The sequence below is a fragment of the Epargyreus clarus genome, unplaced genomic scaffold, assembly GCF_041222505.1.
Source record: "Epargyreus clarus isolate Ecla_fem2 unplaced genomic scaffold, WU_Ecla_fem_2.2 ptg000027l, whole genome shotgun sequence".
NCBI lineage: Eukaryota > Metazoa > Arthropoda > Insecta > Lepidoptera > Hesperiidae > Epargyreus > Epargyreus clarus.
This window is the reverse complement of record NW_027332234.1, coordinates 1,753,168-1,769,353: the sequence shown is the minus strand read 5'-3', so window position 1 is coordinate 1,769,353 and position 16,186 is coordinate 1,753,168.

The following is a 16,186-nucleotide window of genomic DNA, read 5'->3' as shown; positions in this document are numbered from 1 at the left end:
AATGACAACATCTAGCTGCCCACTTTACTTATGTCTGGATTCTAAGTCCAATAGTTAAATCTCCAACAACTATTGATTCGATAAAGTTACGCATCAGAATAACGACGTTTATCTTATTAGTCCATTTCGGAATGCTCAACAACCTGTTCAATAACTGTTATACTGATAGATAGATAGATCTATAGTTGGCCACTAAATGAATCTGTGCGACTCAAAATACTATTATAAAATTATTTTATTACTACTTAGTACTTCTTTTAATTATTACAATGTTATTTTATACAAATAGTTGCCTTTCCAATGTACGTCTTTTATCAACTGATGAAGCAGTATCAAAATAATAATATATCGTGAATATTTGAAATGAATGATATCAAAGTTAAAGACTAAATAATGGTAAACTAACCATGAATTTCACACAATATAACACGTATAAGTTGTATGAACCCAATTTTTTTACGTTATTTATCACAAATTCAAATTATTTCTTTCAAAGTAGGGCCACATAACCCACTTTTGAAAGTCAGAAAGAAATTTCATTACATTAAATTGAATTTATATTCAGTTATAATAATACATAGTATTACATGAATTTCAAAATTTAATTAACAAAGCAAAGGACCCATGCGTTCACGTCAGCGACATACTTGTCAATTGTGTATGGCTTAACTACTTAACTTTTTTTTTTTTTTTTTTTTTATTTCACCAAAAGTTTTAAATTAAGATTCCCATAAGGAAGTTATAGTTTGGGCTATTTTACTGTAAAAGTTATGCATTATACTAAGGAAGATTTGCTAGACTTTACGCAAACGTCGTTTTTAAAAAAAAATCAAATAATGTTATGGAAAGAATAAACACATTAAAATGGTCCGTTAATCTAAACGGAGTTTAAACAGACCTTGTCTTACATTGAGTTCCTCGGAAGCGGATTTTTTTTTCCGTAGGTAGTTATCAAACGGATAGTGTTATTGAATACACACTCGTAAACTACCTACCAAGAAAAATGACTTCAGAAATCGGCCATTATTTAACTATACTTATTTGTGTCTACAACTGATAAAAGATTTTTTTTAAACACGCTTTTATTTTTGCCACGCTTTTATTAACTTGACCTGTATGTATGTAACGGAATATTTGAATTCGATTTTTACCTACTTTGAACGGTCAGATTTATTTAAAAATTTTGAAATACCTATGACATGACATGATTTTAATAATCTTGTCCGATTCTAATTTTGTCTCATCACGATCGTCAGATTTAAAACTATAACTGTTTTACATAACATGTGGCTCCTTATCAATCACAACCTAAAATTTCTATGACCTGAAAAAGGTCTATTAAAGTTGATCATGATTTTATACCAGCCAGCCAAACAAACAGTTAGTCAAACTATCTTATGATACACCTTATTACCGAACAATTCATATTTATTATATATATTTCAAACGCCTCGGCTTCACCTGACTTTTATATAGTTTGTAATAAAAATTATATTAGTGCGTAATATCTATATAGATTATATTAATATAATATGTATCATTTACAACCAACACTCTCAAGGAGATGCTCGATGTTTCTATAGAGAAAACCTAGACATGACGCAATTGTGAACCGTATGAAATTTATATGAAAAGTAAATTATTGTATAAGAAAATCCCATCGAAATGTACCTATGCTTTTATTTGATTACATTATTATTCATTTGGCTATGATATACATATAATAAGAATGAAATCTTCACGTGTTTACATCGAATATATTTGAAAAAGAAAAATTGTCTGTCGGTTTGTATACTTGAAAATGCATTAAAACCAAAACTACGAAGTCGATGTCAAAAGTATACATTTTTTTTAAAAAACATTACATGACCAGGTAATGGACAATTCCAAATTACTAACGTACTCCGTGATCTTGACAGAGGGCATTGTATAATTCAAATTATATTTTGAATCCACATGAACAAAGTCGCAGGCAAGACTCGTTTTAAAAATGCAATTCAAATTATATTTTGAATCCACATGAACAAAGTCGCAGGCAAGACTCGTTTTAAAAATGCAATTCAAATTATATTCTGACTCCACATGAACAAAGTCGCAGGCAAGACTCGTTTTAAATATGGTATACAAGAGACTATCTAAATTTATGTAGGCTTCAGTGACCGTTTCTCACTTAATACGTATAATAACTTAATTGCTGTAACTTGTAAATAGAACTAAGCTCAAGTTATAAAAGCATCAATTTATTATTATTATTATTATTATTTTACTTAAAATAATTTATTCTCAATCCCATACAAAGTGGATCCCGTTTATCATTTCGTAAATGGCTCACATAATTAATAATATCGATAGTCTAAGCGTCTCAACGTTTAAGGTACAAACTTCATTTACCAGTATTTGATAGTGCCCAATTTTCAAACCAAAAGGACGTGTAATGTGTCAAATTCAAATTGAAATTTAAAGATTTAAAATTACGAGATGTAAAGAAATATTAATACAAAACGAAACGTTGCATACTAAATTTAAAACAGACATTTAATATTATGTATAAGTGAGTCAGTCTGAAGTAGAATGGGAGATAAGAGAGATATTTTTATATATAATATTCCAAAGACCGCTGCGCATAAGTTTCTCAGTTTTCTTATAGATCATTAACTAATGTGCATTTATACTTTATGGGAGTCAAAACACAGTAGTACACAGTACTGCGTGAATTCGCCTAGAATTGATGGAAATCTAAATTTGGCAACGTACGTATGCTTCTTTCATAACAATTACGTATCAAGTATATGAAATCAAAAGGAAACTTTCATTGATTTATAAAATGAAAATGTGAACAATGTAGATGTGAATGCAAGTTTATTTTTAAATATAGTCAATTAATATCCAAAAAAAAAAAACAATAAACCTTAAACTCATTTACCATTTCCCTCCTGGGTACACTCAGCCACTCAATACCGTGGTCGTGATACTTTTTTTGCAGGCAGTTAAATATGTACCACGTAGATATTATACATTTCTGTACAATTATGAATAATCAAAATTTTGCAACTTAATAAACGTGTCACTTATATCAAGTAGGTATACTGTACTCTGTAACTGCGTTTGTTGCTACCGCATAGTCCCTTCCATACAATAAAAACAAACGCATATACGTAAACCCCGTTTGAAACATTAAAAGTTATCAAAAATAAATTCAAATCTAACCTGTATGCAATTTCTGGCGTACATTAGCCTATATTAACAACCATTAGGTTCCCATATCTATAAAGCCTGACATTTAAGATTAAAGATCCTTAAAATATTTTCATAAGTACGTGTATTTCTATATATTTCAAAGTAGGTGTAACTTTAGAACAATTAGGATTTACTTTTTACACCACAGAATTTAACCAAATGGACAGATTTACCACAAGAACTGCCTTGCAAAATTACTTTTAGACACTTCTTCACAGAAAATGCACTTATTTTGAAGTAAACACCTCAGTTTACAATGTTAACAAGTAATTTGATAAGAGTAAAGTTTGTTCACAAAATTTAAGTATATCATTTTCAGAGGGTATTAACATTTCATTGAATTACTAGTCTCAATCTATCCATTTTCTTAATTCAAATGAGTTTTCCCTTACATCAACGACATTTATCTACCCCCATTTTTACTTATTCTACCAAGATGAATTCACATATGACATAATAATGTTTTAACTCACGGTTTTTATTCCTGTGTCAAGTATGTTCGTACTTACGAATCGCCGTCCATGATTGTGAGCTGGTTCTTGTACACTTCTGATGAAATCAAACTCATCTTGTAGGTCTTGAAGTCATGTAATAATATAGTCACATAAACGGTACAGAGTAACGATATAACAATTATACGTAAGTAAGTTCACACTAGTGATTAGAAGTATTATAACTACACAAGTATCTCCGTTATTCGACTGCTCTTGCTGAAGTCTCCGACCAGAATGTCGCTCTCTGTTAATTCGAGCGCCGCCAAGGTGTCGTCCCCACTTCACCTACCCGCATCTGTTTTTAAACTGTAGTATCAAATGAGTCACTTATTACTTTAATGTAACGTTATAAAAATGTGATATCGTTAATATCCAAGCTTCTTATTAACGACGATAACAGATTCAAAAAAAGAACTTACTAAAATAAGCCGTTTGTGGCTTCATTCAATTTCAAGGCGGCGAAGTATCTTTACTAATCTATGTTTAGCAGACGCAAAAAAATAAATCGTGCATTGTCGTTTGTACCTACCTATTATAATAAGGAAGTCAAAATTAGCACAAGCGTCAGTGGCGTCTGTATGAGGAAATAGTTACCCATAAGTTCTATTCTAACGCATTCCTTAAGCCGTACAAGTTGGCTCTAGTGGACATAATGATAAACATAGCCTAACCTATTACTAGCAGTCCTTAAACACCTACGTTACCCGCAGGTAGACATTCAATTACATACCCAGTATTTGTGCGTTCAAAACACGTTAATGTCTCTTTAATAGCCGGCTACGGGGAACGGGCAGACGGACAGATCCATCGATCTTGGGACGCGTTTTATTATATTGTCGGTAATGGGGGGCATTAGGGCGGGGCGGAAGGATTTAATAAGCGAGCGGTGCGCGGCACACGGGTGAAATTGCGACGTTCGCTGCGTACGCGCAGCGCTCCGGGCGGTGCTAGGGCGACCACACTGCGTCTTAAAACATATCGATAGCGATATTACTGCTCATGTATTCATATAAATCCATCTCCTATACATATATTCCCACGTTCGTTAAAACAATTCAATAAAGTCACGTTTATCTAATGTGTTATTTGTGGTTACAGCGACGTGTTAAAAAGGGCAAAGAAAAGCAAATAAATATTAATGTCGATGCATCCAGCCAATCCCTAAGCGACGTGTATAATTTATTTCCCATTGAGTGCACTTGCGTCGATTATTATTATTGTTCCACGAAGCGGCGCTCGCGCATAAAATATATTCAACTGTTTCGAATTGCCCAGAAACCTGCGCAGTCTTCGAATAACATTGTCGCTCATAGACAATCAATGATGTCGTATTTCTTTCGCTTCAGACATATCGGGATATGTTTTATTTATTATTTTCATTTTAAATTAGTATAAGTAAAGAAAATATTTAGTTTCATGTTAAGTAACTTATGTTTTATAGGTAGATACTTTTTCTCGATCATTCTTGACTTCTATTTATAAAGGTTGATAAATAATCTTTTAAAAAATGGTTAATGCAGGAATGGGATAAGAAAGCTTATTAAAACTAAATTTTGGCTCACTACCCACATAAAGCTTTATGGTCATAATTATATAGAAAATCCCCCTTTTGCATTATTTTTTTATATATGTATTTTTAATGGATGCGCCATACCTAGTAACTCATCTAAGTACAACATGTAGATAATATCATAATGTAGGTACCTAATAACATTAAAGGCACGTCTATGCATTGCGCATGATGATTATTTTTTATCTGTCTTTAAAAAGGAAACGTTCTAGCGATACGTTATCTGTGCCTTGTTAAAAAAGAGTAATGTAAAGATACAATTTCCGTTTTACTTTTGTATTTAAAACTTTGTTAAATAAAATACCGCACTCATTAAACTAATTGCATGAAAAGAATAGTAAAAAAGGCTGGTCGGATAAGTGACTGGACATTTCCAGTAATAATAATACATCTAAAGATAAGAAATGGACGATAAGAACTTTTTGCTTTTAAATATTTATTTCTTTTAATTTCATACTCTTTGTTCTTACTTACAATGAGAAATGAGTACGTATATCCTTGTAGTTAGAAAAAATACGTGTTTAACCTGAGTCGTATTTAGTGATGGTGATGGGGCTAGTGCAGCCCATGAAATATCTGTAGTCAACTACTAGTGTAGTAAGGTGGATTGGAGTAGGTATTACTTAAAATCGATCACAGATACATTGCATTTCCTGAGCTCTGTCTTATTCTCTTCAAACCAATACACGCAATCGTTTCGGTATAACAGAAATATGTATGGCGGTGTTGCTACCGGCATCAAACCACGAAGGATTCTGTAACAACTAAAAAATATTAATAAAAAGTCGATTTCAACAAACACTTACCTGCAATGTTTACTAAAACAATTATATGATATACATTGGTTCTTCACATTTTTAAACCAGTACTATATAAGTACTTTTGATAGTACAGATACAAAATATGTAAAGTGCAGTTAAAATAACGGAAGTGAATAACATCGCGTAGGTACTTACTGGTTAATGTGCTTCACTGGCCATCGGCCATTTTAAGCCTAGTGAAGAGGTAATTGTACGCAATTATACTAAAGTATTCTTACGATCCACTAGACCTTGCGCTTTGGAATTTTCTTAGTAGTTATTTTAGACAGTAGATGTCGCTATGGAAAATAAAAATAAAATTCTTAATTCAGCGACTTAGGTTCCATACACAAGAAATACTTCAGACCCAGAACATAAGGTTAAATTTAACATTTAGACATCTGTTTAGTCGGAAATCTAAGTGGACTCTCTGAATGGTGACCACGGGTCGTCGTTTCTATATATTTTGTCACGTTATTAAAAGAAATGAATATTGTAAATCATTTAGACGAACAAAAAACAAACAACGAAGTTAGATTAGGTCCTTAATTACCTTTGTCTCCTTCGCAAGTTGTTTGAAAGTTTAATTACTAAAAGTTCATTAAGATTCTCTTTACAGACTGATAAAAACCCAATTTAGGCTTCACAGTCCCCAGAGTTTACCTACCTGTACCTAATGTTTAAAATGTAAAGTTTCGTTTTTGTCTCTCTTCTATTGTTCGTCGTTGTAATTTGACTTTATAGTCCGTAGACTGAGATTTCATAGATTCGTAAAGAGAATAGTATAGCTCAGTGTAGAGTATCTGAATCCAGTGAGAGAACTCTAGTTTTTCAATCTGAGAATAACTTCTTATTGCTTAAAATATAAAGTTCTTATGGTTGAAATAATTATAAGCTTAGTGCTCAAATTACTCTAAATTGCTGGATGGTAAAGTAATTGAGGATACCTGTAATATCCGTCGTAAAACAACAGAAAAATATCCCGTAGTTACGAATAAAATCCTGATAAATAAATCCAAATGGCACTAATATCGTAAATATAAACTAAAAAGGGCTAAATGGGCGATTACGTTCTTGTACAATGTTAAATGTCGTTTAGCGGCATGGGCGTGAATGGCAGAGCTTTAATTGCAAATCTTACAATGTTAACGTTGGTTAATCTTAGGACAGGAATTTAAATGACAAAGAAACTTTATAGGGAACAGAAATAACAACATCGATTTATAATTTTTTTTTTTGGTAAAGATGCGTTACTGCTCCTGAGGGTTAAATTGAATTTAAATCTGAGAACAATCAAAAATAGTTATATTAAAAACCTTTAAAATCACATTTTTTTTAATTACTGATTAACAATTTATACCTCAAGCTCTCTACAAATCCAAATAATATACTTTATTATATGTTTCCAACGTATAATGTATAATGGTAATGTTTATAAATATAAATGCGTTGTTAAGTGTCTACGATTTATGGTTACCGATTATTGATTGAACAATTCTATAAAACGTGGGGTGTATAAGAAAGATAAATTGGTAATTAGGTAACGACGTTGTGTGCAATAATTGCAATCATGTGCTTATTTTTAAAACTATCCGAATATTGTCTAATTATTCTGTAGCTTCTACTGTGGGAACCCCAGTGGAGACGCAAAAAAATTATATCACAATAAGTAGAAGTTACTTTAATTTTTACACCGAAGTATCTACTTAGAAATCTGGACGAAAAATTACAAAAGCATGTATTCCAGAAGCTTATGTTTAATAAGGAACAGGAAGAAAATAAATCCACCGCATACAGGGCAGATACTCGGCTATTGCCTATTACATTATGTAAACAGGCGGTCTCTCAAGGAGTCTAATTGCACGGGTTTATCGCCGACATCATAAACTTGAGCAATTTTCAATAAATTACGCGGCAAGGGGCCCTGTGCAGAATTAAGAGCCATTTGCTTTATTCAATTATGTAAGTACTAACATGTAGGCTGGAGCAGTAAACGGACAGGACGGACTTCCAATGGGAAATGTGTTTTGCAGGAAATACTTGTCAACACACTCATGTGTGCTCATGGCGTGAGTGGAAGAAAAATAGCTGGTAAAAAACTTTACGGCAAGACTTTATAGTTATTTATAACTTATTTTGTGTAATCCTGTTGATTACTATTATATATTACTACTCCAGCAGGTAATTTATGTAGTTATTATATTTTAAAAGCGAATAATGGACTCGTTGGTGGATGATAAAACACCGGTTAAAAAGGAGAGAGCTTTTAATCGTTATATAATGATGAATATACCTTTCGTATACAATTAAAGCTATTTATTACAAAATATTTAATAATACTCTTCATATTGTATAAATTTATTCAACTATAAATTCGTATAAAAATAATGACATAATTTATTTCTAGTAATCAAATATTTTGCGTATCGTTACAATCATACTAAGTGCTTTTTACACTTTAAAATGTTAAAATTTACTACAACAAATGAAAACATTTTGAAAGAATAAAATAAAAATAAATAAAATAATAATAAAAAAATAAATAAAATAGCCTTTATTTGTAGAAGTAGAGAACATAACATAAAAAAATCTTACAAAATTTAATGAAAAATGTTTTAGAAAATCTGAAAACTTAACTCTTTGTTTTCTCTCTTATTTCGTAAATCCTTACTCTATCTGTTTTCTTGATGCCAATAATGCTTCTTTCCATTGCACGTTGAAAATTTTGTAGTTTATTTCGGTGAGCTTGAGTGAGAGCCCATGTCATATATTTTACCTTTTATATTCATGCACAAATCCTGACATTTCATGATTTGCTTCAGCGACCAATACTTTTTCCATCCATTTGCAATACGTTTGTTAACTTCTTTTGTCATTTGGTCGCGAGGCGAAATAATTTGTCCCAGGTATACATACTCATCCACGTACTCAAGTGTGTGTTTCTCTACGGTTATTTCGACATGTTTGCTATTGGTCATTAACTTGGTTTTTTCGGTGTTTATTGAGAGCCCCGCCCGTTTACTTTCTTTTAATAATTCTTGGATCAATTTTGAAAGAATAGGTACATTTATATAATTAAGATGTTTAACTACATAGTTATAATTTTCATATTTAATTAATTTTACTTATCGTTCCACACTACGGCTTTCGCCTCCCACCTAATGCAATATTGCCATATCATGCCTCCCACCTAACCACGGCGCAAGCAAACAGACAGACCGGCGGACGTGCGCCGGCGCATCGAAGGGCTATAAATTGCGGCCTTTATCGCGCTGACATTTATCGCAATTTAATTATGAGACCGCCATCTTGAGTTCGCCGCTCACAAGTCACGTCCAGTTTTTTATAGCCAGGGATATGTTATGTTATGCCTTGCTTACACGCCTCTAATAGAAACAGGAAAGGTGGTTCGTTTGTTGACGAAGTAACTAGTTGATTATATACGACAGAGTAGGTATGGTTTTCTTTACATAACAGGTACATAATATGTCAAACTGAATGCTGTTTTATTCCTTATAAGTTTATAACTTACTTTCTTAGCAAGTACCTAATTCATGTAGGTAAGTACGTAGTATAACCATCTTAATGCATTCACGTTGACATTTTAGGAAGTTTTTTTTTAATATTCTTATTAATAGGAAGGTTTTTGCTATAGGTACAATGAAAAATTAAATAACCATCGATTTGATTTTGCTCTATTCCCAAGGACTGATGAAACATAAATCAAATAAATCTGACAATTTGGCCAACCTCTTTCCTTTTATTATTCGTGTTGGTACCTAGCACAAGCGTGGTACAGACATACAAATGACTAGATTAATAATAATGTAAATACAATCCATTAATGTTCTACTGGTCTAATGCGGATTAGAGGAAACTGGAATACGATAGCGAGTAGGCAGATGACCCACAAGAATTAATCAATAGGTTTAGGTTTAGGATATACTAATTACTATTTTGAAGGTGGTAGAACCCTTTGTGGTTCGACTCCGGCGGCACCACCGCCACACCTATTTCTACCTAATAACAGCAGTGTTAGGCGCTGCTGTGTTCCGTTTTGAAGGGTGTGGTAAGGGAGACAGACATTTCCGAGGCGTTCCAACTTAGTCCTCAGGGGTAGCGGCGCATCTGTGTCCGACCTCACCTGTGACCTCATCTGTAACCGAAAATTATTTAGAATTCTAAGCACGCACCTCTGATTTTTCTTGTAATATGCGTCTTGGAAAAAAGGTAATTATCGCTTTCTTTTGCGGTGAGTGAAAACATGCCTGAATATTGTCAAAAGTTTTCAAAGGTATGTGATGTCTACCAAACTGTACTTGAGCCTGGGTGGCCTAAACTCTAGGTCCACCGCTATAGACCTTAAACTGTTACCTACTTTAAGAAAATACCCGTTCCCAGAAGCGAAGTGAAGAATAATGTATATAAAACATAATACTTACATGTTAATACTTATAACATAATTTAGGCGATGACGTTTATATAAATGCAACTTCAGGTGCATTCAGCGAAAGAAATGTCTCTATAAATTACCTTCACGTGAACTTTAAATTGACGGACAAGCGAACATGAGAGACCGGTGAATAAATTACAGTTCAATGGTGGCAAAAAGCGGCAAAATGAAAGGGTTGTATTAATTAAGGCAATAGCAATAAAATGCGCCCATGATACTTTATGCTGCAATAACGAGTTTTTACTTACGCGCCTTGCATTAATTAATTGACTGTTTACATTTAAACGGGCTAAAGGCACCGTAATGGATGAAAAAGTTTAAAAAATCACATTATAATGCTGGGAATGTACACTTAATTGTGAAGTTGTGTTTTATCAACGAGACGTGTATCGAGTCACCGACACTTTTAAGGCTTCGTTTATATCTACAAACATTACGATAGATAAATAATTTAACATACGTTGTATAGAAAAATATTACGTCTGTCCCCGTGTCTGTGCACCCCCGTGTGTGTGACATTGAGGGTGCCCGTGTCTGGCACAAGTCTAAAGTGGTGTCTGCCGGTGTCAGTTATGTTTCTTTTTATAGTGGAAACTTTTTTTTTTGTTAACGAGGGGGAAACCTTCAAAAGGTACCCGGTGCCGTGGAAGCGACACAGGGTTATGTGGGACTCTTACCGCACTAAAACCCCCCCGGTGGCCGTCCTCGGCGCTGCGTAGAGGACTCCGGCATCTCCAACGGAACGCAGCCACAGTCCTCTTAGCGCTGTGCCCCATCGGGCTCCGCCCAGGTGAGCTTGACGCTCACCACACCGTCTGGTGTGCACGACGGTATGCGACCACACATACCGCCGTCCTTCCCGGGGTCGCTGGCCGGGAGGTTCGAGCTCCCACTCTTGCCGTCCGCAATCCCGGAAGCCCCCTTTTAGCCGCCTCTTACGACAGGCAGAGGATACCGTAGCCCTATTCTGGTCCCGGAACTACAGGGACATTTATAGTGGAACCTAACGATAAAGCAGTCGTGTTGCCGATCGAAAGTAGTCAATATTGCATAAGGTCATTTGCAACACCAGAGGAGTCACCAATGCAACGCCGACTTTGAAGGAATGATCTGTATCTGGCACCTTCAATGTCTGTAGATATATGTGATCCTTACCTAATGATTTAGACTCGATTTCCTCTTAAGGCCTCATTACACTAACTGGTTAGTTAATTGCTAGTTTACTGCACCGCATGCAATTACAACACAAATTCACACGTACATACTAGTTCTGCAGCACTCAATAAAATCGTTTTTATACTCATCACTGATTTTATCACCAAGCACACAACCAACCAACCAACGTTGGAACCTATCTACAAAGTTAGAAGATGCATTATGCACCTACCTACTATAAAAATGACAATTTGTTAAATGAATATAGGTATTATGTTGTATAAGTAATAAATATCCACATGTCATTCCATTTCATATTCGCGGTTTATAAGACAATTATAATATTTTAATATAATAAATATGCCATATTTGTCCACAAGCTATCTATATGAAAAATCAATTATAATACTTGTATTTATTATTTAATCATGGTAATACTCAATTACTTACGCAATTTCTCAATAAAATATTTAAAAGCTGCGATAAATGCAAGCATCAACAAAATTTAAACCACATTATCTTAGAAAATACCTAAGTAGGTAGGTATATAACACAAATATTATATCTTCTTAGGAAACTTTGCAATCCATTTCGCACTTTGCCGATTTTACATTCGATCCAATACCTTTGTAGGTAATATATCTATAATGTCACATACATTAACGTTTATATATTTTTCTAAGACCCATGCTAAGCCATTAAGATAATGAAGCTATAATTTTTACGGCAATAGTTATCTGTTTAATGCTAATGTTGATGGCTGTAAGAATTATGTTCAGTCCACTTAATTGAACTGTCCGAAGACAGATGCACTGAGTTAACCTCTAGCGATAGTATGATGTTTAATAATTCCTGCTTAGTAGGTATAGTCTTATTTTTTTACAATATAGGAGTAGCAGACGAGCATGCAGTCCCTGATGGTATATGGCTACTGCCGCCCATAGACATCTGTATTCAACCCCAGATAGGATTAGATATTCCTAACTTTGGTCAGCAACAGATGCGCCGCTATTCCTGAGGACTAAGCTGGAACGCCTCGGAAAAGTATGTCTCCCATACCACCCTCCTTAAATCAGAATACAGCAGCGCTAAACGGTGTGAAGCAAAAAATAGGTGTGGCGGTGCCACCGGAGTCGAAGCCCTCTACCTACGGGTTCTACCACCTGTTAAATAATATTATAATACTTAGTATAGTCCTATAGTATGTATTTAGATTAAAGACAAAAGTAACTTTGTCGCAACTTTTATTATCTTTATATGGTTAAATGCTTTTAAGCATCCTAAGCATTCTAGATGAAAGGCTAGATAGCTTGTCTTTAAAATGAATGGCATACTTAATAATATGTTTTTATTTTACGTACTACCAAATGGTTAAATTTTAGCGCGAGCGAAGTTGTTGAAAGATCAAATTGACTTGTGTGTCTGTATACATTTATGCTTAAATCAATATTTTTTGTGTATTTATTTGTAACATTATCACAAGCAATTTGACTTTGAGATTTACCTATTTTTTACGAAATACACAGCTTTAAATGATGACGACATATTTGTGGTCAAAATAAAGTTTTGTAGAGGCTATAGAGGATCACCAAGCCGGGAGGTTTTGTGTGGTGCTCACCTCGGCCTAATTACTCCTCTAAACTATATTACCAACTATAAAGTCTTAGCACCAAATCACGGTTCAAGCGTTCATATATAAATTATAAACTGTGTATCTACATACAACAATTTTAATTAATTGCTAATAATTTTAACCGATCCAAAATCTTATCAAAACCCTTTTCATTATGCAATTGTGTCAACGGGATTTTTTGTAGATTTATCTTTAGTTTTACTAACCAGTTATGTAGACAATGTATTTTTTTTTGCTTAGGTACATAAATTTTAACTTTACTAACTTATTGTATTTAAAACAGCTATTACATAGTTACAGGCAAACTCGCTGGCATAAGCTAGCGGCTATTACAAATGTCCATTCCCGGTTGCGGCCCGCTACGGCCCGCTTTGCCATTTCAAAACGCACCTGCTAACGAATTGCGACATTCATTATAACTGAAGATATTTTTCACCATCATGTATAAGAACTTTAAATGCGTCTTTTATTTTATAGATTTCTGTGCGAAGTTTCTTTTCAGCATAGTCATGTTTATCTACTTATGTGATAAACAATATTTAATTATTTAATACATACATAATAGGTATACACATATACATTTAATTAATTAGATATATATTGAAAATTTAAGCAAATAGTAGTATATAACTTGTTTATCTTATTTTGTCTGTCCTTGTAAATAAAATGAAACAATATGTACTTAGTTACTTACTAACGTAGAATTAGGTATACTTAGGTATATAATCAATAACTATAATAAACATGTTATATGTAATAAAATAGACATATATATTTTACTTACCTACATAAAGTACCTATCTATGCATCGCTGCTCTACATTAGTTAGTCTTCGGTAAAAAGGTAGGTAGAGATAAGGGACAACTCATATTATACATAGATACAGGCAATGTAACCCCATGTCCTGGAGCAATATTCGTATAACGATAAAAGCTTTATCGAAACCAATTTCCGGTGGCAACAGCTGACCGCTTAGAAATGCAAAATTGCGTAACTAATGAAAACGTATTAAGCCAGCTGTTTATAAAAGTAATTACAATTGTATTTAGCTTTACAATCGTATTTGGTTCTATGCATGAGTAGCTGCAATCCTGTCTGGGGTTCCGTACTTATATGATAAAAACGGGACCTTTTTATTAAATGTCTGCTGTCTATCCGTCTCTCATAAGGCTCTATCTCTTTAATCGTTATAGATACACACTTGAAATTTTCACAATGGAGGTTTTTATAGCTGCTAACATAACAAATACTATTTTTTTTTATCTATACTGGTCTGCAACCACAACTAGAAAGGGCTGGAGCACGCTCTACCAAATTGTTCTAATGGTTATCGGTGGAAAATTAAGTTACGTAAGTATAAATTATAATATTTATGTGGGGTCTAGAACTTTCTTACAGAAGCGTTTATTACTTAAAATATACTCTATCATTTACTCAACCGTAGAAAAATATCCATATTCCATAAGTATACAGTACCTACATACCCACAAAAATGTCACATCCGTTCAATTCCATAAACAGCTTCAAAAAAAGTAAACATCGTCAATGTTACAAAAATAAAACATCAGAGGGCATTTAGGAAAAAATGTACCATTAAGTTTAATTCAGATCCTGAATGGGTTTAATGGTTGCATTGAGGTTAATCCTCGCGGACGGCCCATCGGTTCATTACAGATAATATAATTTTTTCCCGACGTTGTCAAGCCGATCGTCACGCGGCTGTGGGCACAAATCGTCCGCATGATGAAGAGTCTCAGCTACTACATAAAGGGAAAAAATGTAGGGGTGGCACGCTTGTAAACATTCGATTTGAAATGAAAGAAAGAAACAAAACACCATCATGCTGCTGTATACTAAAATAATACATAGATACCTAATACTTCAATGTTTCACAATTTATAAATATTTAAGTTTATCGTATTTCGTAAATTTTCAAAGTTTAATTTTTTGTATATTTTACCTATGAAAATATAAAAAAGTCTGAAATGGGTGAATCGATTGTCATGGGACTTCAAAGATGCAGTAAGTACCTATTACACACTTTTATACAAGTATTTACCAAAGAATCTGCAAACCTTAATCTCAGCTGCATTGGTCCTGAATGTCATCAGGACAATGCTAAATGCCAATTAAATAATGACAATGACAATAATAATAATAATAAGCCCCTCATAAACCTAACTCTACGTCCGGCACGACCACCTGTTGCCACGTGAGGGGCGGACACTGCATAGCTCACAGCTACACTATTTCAGTGACCAACAGAGCAATAGTACCCAAAATTATGCGATGCGTCTAAGAAACAGGCAAATACCCCAGGCGGGTACCCGGGAGGGAGAATCCCGCCCCGGACCTTCTGGTTCGGGCTGCCCCACGTATTCTGGGGGGGGGCAACGTCTCGCATAAAACTGCCCAGTCGAGTACTGTTGCAGTCGATAACCCACACACACAATCTCACCCATCATCGCCCGTATCATCTACACATAGTCTTTTTCCATCACCTAGCTCATCACCATACTCATACCAATTTCACCCATCATCATCACGTTCATCTACTATAACACCCTTGTCATGTGATGTTGCACAGGAAGCTCATGCAATTTCTCCTGTGCCCGCCACTGACAACATAAATCCCGCGCGTGATATACAAAATGATCAAATTAGCCGCGTAACTCCCCACACAAACTCACCATCACACACCATTCACACACCAGCGAGAAGTGTTTTGCGGGACATGCTACCTGCAACCACCCTTGCTGGAAGAAGTAGACAACGGATGAAGTGGACTGATGACATAAACAAAGAACTCCTCCGTTGCTACTACGTAGTCACACAAAACGAATC